Source organism: Dama dama, chromosome 18 (assembly GCF_033118175.1).
Source record: "Dama dama isolate Ldn47 chromosome 18, ASM3311817v1, whole genome shotgun sequence".
Classification (NCBI taxonomy): domain Eukaryota; kingdom Metazoa; phylum Chordata; class Mammalia; order Artiodactyla; family Cervidae; genus Dama; species Dama dama.
The window spans coordinates 11158725-11167606 of NC_083698.1; positions in this window are offsets into that span (position 1 = coordinate 11158725).

Below are 8882 nucleotides of genomic sequence, written 5' to 3' on the forward strand. Positions count from 1 at the left end.
GGAAAATAGTAAACATAAACTGAAGAGGATTTTAAAAAAATAAGCTACAGGTAAAAGAAATAAATGCTGTATAAAGTAACATGCCACAGGTCATATATTTAACAGTGGGATCACAAACTTAGAACAAGAATCACCAGCTCTGCTGTTTATTACTTTTTCCACCAGAACCAGCTTCTTTCATATTCATCAGGTGCTTTTTGGAAAACATTAAGACTAAACCATGAATCATATTCTCAGGTGACATTCAAAGAAAATGCAATATGCATTCAAACAAGGAGCCCTAAGAGCAGTTATGGAACAAGCTAACAAAACAACAGGACTGCATCCGTCAGTTTAGGACGTCATCCCGCAGAGCTAATGGAACATAGGAAATAAGTCCCAAGAATGTGCCAAAGAAAGCAATTTCCCACAAGAACCCAAGGAAATATACTGCTATAGTGATGACTGCAATAACTGATATACTATTCACTAGTCTTCATTTATCAGGAGCTTTACAGTTATATCCATGCTGACAGAAATTTTCCTCTGTTTCTTCCATGAGACAGCTGTGACAGTAAGTATTCCAGGATTAACTAAAAAGTATCATGTTGGATTCAGAGTGACTATTTGCATAAGCGCGGCAGATAGAAGTTTTTGTTTTTTTTTTTTAATTGGAGGCTAATTACTTTATAATATTGTGGTGGGTTTTGCCATACATTCAGTTCATATTAGAGAAGAAGCCCAGAACATTGCTGCTAGAAGGCAATGCAGGAGACCCGGGTTCAATTCCTGGGTCAGGAAGATCCCCTGGAGAAGGAAATGGCAACCCACTCCAGTATTCTTGCCTGGAGAATCCCATGGACGGAGGAACCTGGTGGGCTATATTAGTCCATGGGGTCGCAAAGAGTCGGACACGACTGAGCGACTTTACTTACTTACTTACTTACTTAAGAGAGACTGAAAGGGGAGCAGACCAAGCCTTGATGGGATGTCTGTCCCCAGTTCTCTGCTGTTGTCTTTAGAACCTGAAGCACTCAATACATTTTTAAAAATCAGATTTGGCTTCCCTGATAGCTCAATTGGTAAAGAACCCCTCTGCAATGCAGGAGACCCTGGTTTGATTCCTGGGTTGGGAAGATTCACTGGAGAAAGGATAGTCTACCCATTCCAGAGTTCTTGGGCTTCCCTTGTGGCTCATCTGGTAAAGAATCTGCCTGCGGTGTGTGAGACCTGGTTCGACCCCTGGGTTGGGAAGATCCCCTGGAGAAGGGAAAGATTAACCACTCCTGTTGTAGCCACGCGTTCCGGGAAACAAACTCACTCAGGACAATGCAGATGGTGGAGTACAGTTTATTACACCAGCGGGCCCAAGGCAGAGTCTCCTCTTAGCCAAGGACCCCAACCAGCATTTGCGAAAATCTTTTATGCCCCATGTGTACGTGTCTGAACCCACCACCCCAAATTCCTTGAGACTTACATAAACTAAGGAAGGGTAAATACAATCCCAATAACGCCATCACTCATGTGCCATGTGCTCAGACAGTTAAACAATTAGCCAATAATCAATAAGCATGAGGTTACACTCCAACAGGTACGGAAAAATTTATGACCTGTCTGGAGGAAGGGGTGATCAGTATAGGCAAGGAGTAACCTGGATATGATCCTCAAGATTCCCCTGTCCGGAGGGGGTCTTATCCTTCCGTTGTTGTTCCCAAAGACACTAAACACAGAGTGCAGAGTTCATTGGAGAGGTGGCCGAGCATGATCAGCATGGACAGGCCTGAGATGGAGCCCAGGCCCTATGAATTCCTTCTTCACTCCAGCATTCTGACATGGAGAATTCCATGGACTGCATAGTCCATGGGGTTGCAAAGAGTCAGACACAACTGAGTCTCTTTCACTTGGCTTCTAAGTCATGAATATAGGAATAACAAGAAAGGTCTCCTTTACTGAGCATCCTATATTAAACTTTCTTTTACTTCTGCGTGTTTATTTTTCAGCACCTCGCATAGGAGCAGATCTCTGGACAGGGCAAAGATGCCTTAGTTCATTAGCATATCCCTAGCCTCCTGTAGATGAACTGGCACCTATGGGACACTGAACAAGGCCGACTAACTGATGGTCTGAAAGAAACAACAATGAAGGTCAAGGAAAATTGTGGTTTAGTGCTGCTCGGTGCTCAAAACAAGGAGCTCCTGGATCTACAGTAGCGACCAGACTAACTCTGCAACAGCAAGTTAGTGATCAAACTGCAACCAGAAGCGGCGTTGCACCCCCCCAACGCACACATTTTTCCTCTTTTTCTCTCTTTCTCCATTACTGTCCTTGTTCCTTTCCTTCCTTCCTTCCTTAAGGAGCAAAGATATGTAGTACCTCATATTCATATGCTGGATAAACAGAAAACATATGCTAATTTAAGGTGAAATTGCAGAATGTTGGGAAACCAGAACAGCAAGTTTAGAGCAGACGTTGGTTTTAAAACTGAGTTTCAAAGGACCTTAAGCTAAGCAAACAGTAATATGGTTATAAACAAAGAACCTAGTGTTCTTCATATTTCAAATATGAAAAAGGTTCCTGGTCATATAATTGCCTTTTCCCTCAAACTTTTAGAAGAAAGGGTAATATGTCTTCAGTTCCCCCTACTTTTTTTCTCCCTTAGAATATTCTCTTATCAAATTCACACTGGGGGAAAAGAAAAGTAATGAGCATTGACTCCTGTGATTCCCTTTAGGAATTTCCTAAATTCCCACTTAAATTTTTTGTATGTCCACAAGTGATTCCTGACCAAGTGCCCCCAAAAAGGTGATACACTCTGAGTCAGTTCCAGAAAAGGAAGCTAAAGGATTTATCCAGGAGCTTCCAGGCAGAGTAAGCACACCATTTTCACTTAGGCTGTGTGATTATGTTATGTGGCCTTAAAAAGGGTGGGTCTAAGGATAATGCAATCCTCCCCATCACTACCAAAAGACCTCTTCACCATCACAAAACGTGGGTTTCTAAAATGACCCCTTCTTAAAATAGTTCCCTTGTTTTTCTTTTCATTGACCCCAGCACCCTACAGGTTATGATCCTAGCCCATGTGAAGCAGCCAATGAAGACTGTGGCAAACACACACATGTAATGAGTGATCTTTGACATCTCCTTCCCACTCACTATGACATCTGAGCAACTACCAGTTGCATAGTTTCTACTCCAAAAGCAGATCTCAAGTCTGCCCTGCTTCCTTTTCCCATTATTAAGCCAGTCAAGCACACAGTAGGGGAAAAATTATGCTTCAATGTAAAAGAGTATGTACTATTTAGATCACATCTTTCTAGGTATCTGATTCTAGCCTTTCATTATTCTTGAGTTATCTTACAGCTCTGTAAGTTGTAGATAATTGGTAACAATGTACAATAATTATTGTCTGTAACTGTGCAAGTTCTACCTGGTGGAGAGTCAACTAATTTTCCTCCCTTCCCACCAGCCCCCTTGAGGCCAGTATTACTTTGATTTGCACATTTATTTCAATATTCCTGATCTGCAAATGTCTTTTTCTTAAATCCTACCTTGAACTTATAATACCTCAACAGTTTCCCATTAATGAGTTAAATTAAAAGTTTAACATCTACTTATTCTTACATCTGTGTGAAAGCTGTAATTTTACCTTTTAAAAAAGAAGTATAGTTTAACACATTCAGCAGAGATACAGTTGCACTTTTTAACACTCAAGGTTATCAGTTAACATGGCCCCTTTGCCCATCCTACTCCCCATGTAAATTCTTTGATATCAAAATAGCCTAAATCATTGATCCTGAGTAAACCACTGAAACTCTGTTTCTCTTCCCTGGTTCTTGGCCAAGTCTATTCATCTATTCATGCCTTGTCTACCTCCACAGCTGGGCCCATGGACCAAGTCGATACACTGGACCACTGGGACAGTCTTGATTTCATAGTCAAGAAGCCACCTTGTGTTCATTTATGCACAGTCAACAATTTTTTCCTCATTGGTAACAATGGTATTTGGGAATTTGCTTTTATGATCTCATCATTAGGTGATCTCTGTCAGAATATAATGGGGAATAGTTAGGTGAGGAAGTCTGATTCTGAGGCAGGCGGATTCTTTACCAGCTGAGCTACCAGGGAAGCCCTAATTAAATCTTTAACATCAACTCGTTTTTAGATCTGTGTGAAAGCTGTAATTTTACCTTTTAAAAAAAGAAGCATAGTTTAACACATTCAGCAAAGATAGACTTGTACTTTTTAACAGGGTTTGAGGTTATCAGTTAACATGGCCCCTTTGCCCATCCTACTCCCCATGTAAATTCTTTGATATCAAAACAGCCTAAATCACTGTTCCTGAGTAAACCATAGACACTTTTTGTTCCTTTTTTCTGGTTCTTGGCCAAGTCTATTCATCTAGTCAAGTCTTGTCTAGCTGTAAGCTGCACCCATGGACCAAGTTGATACACTGAACCACTGGGACAGTCTTGATTTCATAGTCAAGAAAGCATCTTGTGTTCATTTATGCACAGTCAACAATTTTATCCTCATTGTAACAACGGTATTTGGGAATCTGCTTTTATGATCTCATCATTAGGTGATCTCGCTCAGAACAGGCAAGAGATGATAGAGTCTGGTTTGCTAGCATTTGTTTGTTTGAGGAGTATATGTGAACTGTACTCAGTCAAGGAAACATTTTATGCTCTCTGAAAGTAGAACATCCCTTGAGATCTGCTTTAATGAGTATTTATGGTTCTGCATTTAATGTTAATCTATGAATGACGCTATAGAACTCAAGCTGCAATCTCTCAGCAAGTCTGTGTATGTCACTCAGAAAGACCTTTGCCTCTCATCATTTTTGATGTTTTCCTGTCTCTAGGATATATAAACTATAAAGTCTCTCAAATATAAATAGTGCCATTCTAATTGGCTCATAAAGAAAAATAAGCACTTATATAACTCTATTATTCCCATATTTCTCAGGAAATAAAGAAATCAAACTTATAAAACTAGGTTTTAAAATGAATCTTACGGAAAGCTCAATGTCAGAAGCAGGTCAATATAAAAACTTAAGTTCATGTAATAAGGTTTAATCTTTTACAAACTTTTACAAACTAGGCTGGTTTAATAACTTTTGGGTTGAAAACAGCCATGATGCTCCCTTGGTTTTATCAGTGTGGTCTTATGAGTTTACCATTGCTGCATAACAATATTAGCACAAACTTCTCAGCTTAAAGCAATGCACATTTATTAAACACACAGTTTCTGTTTATCAATCAGAGTTAATTTTATGAGTCCCACTGCAGTAAGGGAGAACACTACCTTGAGAGATTCTAAGGATGTCTCAAATGGGGAGACTGGGGATGGACTTGGGGATCTGGGCTTAAGTGGTTGAAGGTAGGACAGTCCTTGCCATAACAGTTTAGGATTGAGAGGCAAAAAAAGTCAGTTTCTTGACATGAGTCTTAATAATGTTTTTTATAAGCTACCTATTTGACCAAGTGGGCAGTCTGTTATCCTGACAGGAGATAGAGCTGTCTGGCCAGATGGACAAACTATGCAGATAAATCACTTTTCAGGAATTTCCTGAAGTAGTGAAACTGTTAATTGGCTACAGCTTTTATATTCCTGGACAAGAATGTCCTGGAACAAATATTAGGTCAAACTGATACAGAGGATCTCAGTTCTCAGTCCCAATCATTAAGCTATGTAAATACAAATGGTCTACATATATTCTTAAATTATAATTCTGATAAGTGATTTTCTAAGTAGTTACATGTCAACTTAAGATCCTTATTTAACCCTAAAACCTTAGATTATGATTTCCTTCCCACCTAGGTCCCCACAGAGCACTGAGTTCCTTGTGCTATACAACAGGTTCTCACTAGTTATCTGTTTTATACATTTGCATGCTCAGTCACATCCGATTCTTTGCGACCCCGTGGACTGCAGCTTGCCAGGCTTCTCTGCCCATGGAATTTTCCAGGCAAGAATACTGGAGTGGGTTGCCATTTCCTCTTCCAGGGATCTTCCTGACCCTGCAACTCCTGTGTCTCCTGCATTGGCAGGTGGATTCTTTACCACTGAGCCACCTGGGAAGCCCATTTTATACACAGAAGTGTATATATGTCAATCCCAATCTCCCAGCTCATCTTACCCCCACTTCCCTTCTTAGTATCCATACATTCAATTTTTTATATCTTGTGTCTCTATTCCTGCTTTGCAAAAATATCATTTTTCTAGATTCCACATGTAAGTGATTTGCTTTTCTCTCTCTGACTTACTTCACTCTGTATGATGGTCTCTAGGTCTAGACACATCTCTGCAAATGGCACAATTTCATTCCTTTTCATGGTTTAGTAATATTCCACTGTATATTCCATTGTACCACATCTTATTTATTCCTGTGTTGACAGACATGGCATTCCTTTCACATCCTGGCTATTGTAAATAGTGCTGCAATGAACACTGGGATACAAGTACCTTTCTGAATTACAGTTTTTCTCTGAGTTTATGCCCAGGAATGGGATTGCTGGGTTATATAGTAGTTCTAATTTTTGTATTTTAATGAATCTTCATACTGTTCTCCATAATGGTTGGATCAATTTATATTTCCATGGACAGTATAAAAGGGTTTCCTTTCCTCCACACCTCTCCAGCATTTATTGTTTGTATATTTTTTTGATGATGGGCATTCTGACCAGGGTGAGGCGATACTTCAATGTAGTTTTGATTTGCAATTTTCTAATAATTAGTAATGCTGAACATTTTTTCATGTGTTTTTTGGCCATCTGTATGTCTTTTTTGGAGAAAAGTCTATTTAGTTCTTCCACCCATTTTTTTATTTTTATTTTTTTATATTGAGTTGTTTGCATATTTTGGAGATTAGCCCCTTGTTAGTTGCTTCACTTGCAAATATTTTCTCCCATTCTTATCTTTCTTCTTGTTTGTAGTTTCCTTTGCTCTGCTTTGAGTTTATTTTTGTGTATGGTGTTAGGAGAATATTCTGATTGCATTCCTTTAGAATCTAGATGTAGCTATCTAGTTTTCACAACTAGAGAGACTGTGAAGAGACTGTCTTTTCTCCATTGTATATTCTTGCCTTCTTTGGCATAGATCAGGTGGCCATAGGTGCATGGGTTTATCTCTGGGCTTTCTCTTGTTATCTTGCTCCATTGATCTATATTTCTATTTTTGTGCCAGTATCATACGATCTTGATAACTGTAGCTTTGTAGTATAGTCTGAAGTCAGGGAGCCTGATTCCTCCCACTCTGTTTTTCTATCTCAAGATTGCTTTGGTTACCCAGAGAATTTTGCGTTTCCATGAAAATTATAAATTTTTTGGTCTTAATTCTGTGAAAACTGCCATTGGTAATTTGACAGGGATTGCACTGTATCTGTAGATTTTGGGGGGTAGTACAGTCATTTTCACAATATTGGTTCTTCCAGTCCAAGAATATGATATGTCTTTCCATCTGTTTGTGTCATCTTTGATTTCTTTCATCAGTATCTTATAGTTTTCTGCATACAGGTCTTTTGTCTCTTTAGGTAGATTTATTCCTAGGCATTTCATTCTTTTTGTTGCAATGGTAAATGGGATTGTTTCCTTAATTTCTTTCTGATCTTTTGTATGAAAAAGATTTCTATGTATTAACTTTGTATTCTGCAATTTTACCAAATTCATTGGTTAGCTCTAAAAGAAGAACCTAGACTATTCTTAAATCATGGAGAAGGAAATGGCAACCCATTCCAGTATTCTTGCCTGGAGAGTGCCATGGACAGAGGAGCCTGGTGGGCTATGGTCCCTGGGGTCGCAGAGTCAGACAGGACTGAAGCACACAACACATTCTTAAATCAAGTTCTTTAATTCATAACCTCAGACACCTAGAGAAGCTCTAAGTGAGTGAAATACTAAACTGAAATGTGGTCACCACACACACACACACACACACACACATATACATATATATATGTTTTTGTTTCTTATAGTGGCTAAATATGTTGGCCATGATAGTGATTATATTTATTTTGTGAAGTTATAAAGATGAAAATGGATGTAGGGGACTGTAGACGGTTTTACGTGTGTATTTATGAGTTTTGTTAATTTGATGTGTATGAGATTCTGACAGTCCTTTCCAGTTTTTTTTGTGAAATATAAGTCAGTTAATTTGACTGAAAGTCATGAACCACATAGGTAGTCAAAGACTACTTAAAGCAATAGTAGCAGAAAATTACAATTGAATGTAAGATAGTGATAGGCGTTTTTGTTTTCAAGAAAAGGAGAGTAGTCTTGTCTTTAAAACTCTAGTTTTTCCTTAATACAAAAAAGGATTGTGTAAGAAAAATCTTGAATATAGAAAATTACATACATTGGCAGAAAAAAAACTGTATTTGTTTCAAACTAGAAATAATGAAATGGATTCAAATTTTGACAAAGTTCACTCAGTCTTTATGGGTTTATTTATAAGAAAATTTAAAAAGTAGGACAGGGAGTTCATGAATCCTTTACTGCTAAATATAATATTAATGTAAATAATAGAATTTTAATAATAGGATTCTAATGTAAATATAGGATTTTATTTTCTATATATTAAAAGTTCAAGTTTATCTTGAACTCTTTCGTCTTCTCTTTACAAGGAGTAGTAAGTAGCTACTCTTTTATATTCTGTGTGATCTGTCTGCATTTTGGAAATTCCACTTCCTAACAGAACAGTTTTCTGTCTTTTTTGATGACTTTGTCAAGTACTTTATTATTAGGCAACAAAAACATAACATTCCTCATTTCTGAAAAAGCTAAGATTCCTTTCAACTGTGTTACTTTCTTCTTATTTAGAATATTGTATTGTATGTCAGTTTGCTTAACAGTTAGCCACCTTACTGTTTCTCAGGCACATCTGATCCTGTCTTGATAAATTATCTA